Source organism: Tupaia chinensis, unplaced genomic scaffold, assembly GCF_000334495.1.
Source record: "Tupaia chinensis unplaced genomic scaffold, TupChi_1.0 Scaffold142543_1, whole genome shotgun sequence".
Taxonomy (NCBI): Eukaryota; Metazoa; Chordata; class Mammalia; order Scandentia; family Tupaiidae; genus Tupaia; species Tupaia belangeri.
In genome coordinates this window covers 674,221-676,047 of record NW_006202392.1, presented here as the reverse complement: position 1 = coordinate 676,047, position 1,827 = coordinate 674,221, and positions in this window count along the sequence as shown.

Here is a 1,827-nt window from a genome sequence, read left to right as displayed (position 1 = left end):
GGAGCCTAAAGCCGAGATTGACTACATGGGAGTCCAGCGACATAGCCATTACGCCAACTGCTGGTCCTGTAACATGGTTGCTTTATTTTTTTTTTTTTTTTTTTTTGGACAGGTTTTTGCTATAGGGTGAGGGCTCACCCCAGGAAGACAGAGAGAGACAGAGAGACAGAAAGCGAGAAATCACCCCCCAGGGGGGATGGTCACACCGCAATCCCTTCTCCTCCATCTCCTTTCAGGATCTTGGGCATGCACACACACGCTCCTGGCGTGAGTTTAAGCCACCAGGTCTGAGACTCAAACCGAGATTGACTACATGGGAGTCCAGCAACATAGCATTACGTTAACTGCTGGTCCCAACATTGTTGTTTTAAGCTGTAAAATTTTGGGGTAATTTGTTATGCCACGAGAGCTAACTAGAATACTCCTGGTTTTGTCAGACAGCTCTAACCACTTTTATCACATCAGGGTTTGCATGATGAGGTTGTTGGATTTGTAAGGATGGGAGAACTCAGTCTGAAAACTTGCAATAAGCAAGTCATGTAGTTAAGAGATAGTACTATAACACCAGGGTGAATTTAATGATTTAGTTGCTTAGTAAAGAATCTTCTTAAGCCACTCTCTTATGCCTACATTACGTCTAACTATATAATGAATCACCCCCACCACCACCAAAAGAAAAAAACCCATATGTAATAATGTCATTTTTCTCTACTCTGCTCTTGACCTGAATGACATTTGATTGGACTATTTGACACCTGCTTGAACTTTGCTACCTGACCCCTATCCTTTTCTCTTTGTGGGAAGAACGGCCTTTGATTGGGCCTGCTAGGATTTCAGCATCCCTGGCTCTTGGTTGCAGGGCAGACTTCTGAGCATGACCTATAGTCATTAAAGCTTTGATTATATAACGAGTGTCCGCACTCTATGACTTAAAGTGATTGACTAAAGGATATAGAAACACAGTAAATGAATGTAAATATAGACATAGTGTGTGTGAAAGAGTAGGGTTTGAGGAAGAACAATTAGAAGAAAAATGGGGAGGTAAAGCATTAATGAGACAAAGAAACGTGCCAATTTCTGTTAAAGATATTTTATAGTTTAGTCAACCGGACTAGGGAGAAATGTTCACAAGTTAAAATATTCACATTGTAAACTAAATAATGTGATTGACTGTATAAAGGAAAACAAAATTTTAAAAATAAATAAATAAATAACAAGCTTTGACTAAATTATTTATTTATTTATTTATTTGAGAGGTTCTTTGCTATAGGGCGTATGCGCTCGCCAGACAGACAGAGAGAGACATAGAGACAGAAAGCAAGAAATCACCCCCTGGGGGGATGGTCACGCTGCAATCCCTTCTCCTCCATTCTCCTCTCAGCATCTTGGGCACGCACGCACACTTGCCCGGCGTGAGTTTAAGCCACCAGGTCCAGAATGCAAAGTGTGGTCGACTACGTGGGAGTGCAGTGACATAGCCATTACGCTAACTGCTGGTTTCCGAGCTTTGACTAAATTCTGATTCATTCAAAACATTTCCTGACTTGAAGGTTGGCTTTGTGGTGCAACTGCTCCCAGAGAAGTTGGATCCCACATGATGACTTTGGTTTCAATCTCCTATTGGTCAATCTAAGACATGCTGGGCATATGCATAGGTGCCCAAGGTCCAATGGGCTGGAGGACTAGAGGGAAATTACAGCATAATCAGACTCTGTAGAGGGTGCTCATCTTTTTTTTTTTATTTTAAATCTCATGTTTTCTTGTTTTCTTTTCTTTCTTTTTCTTTCTCTTTCTTTCTTTCTTTTCTTTTTCTTTTTTTTTTTTTTT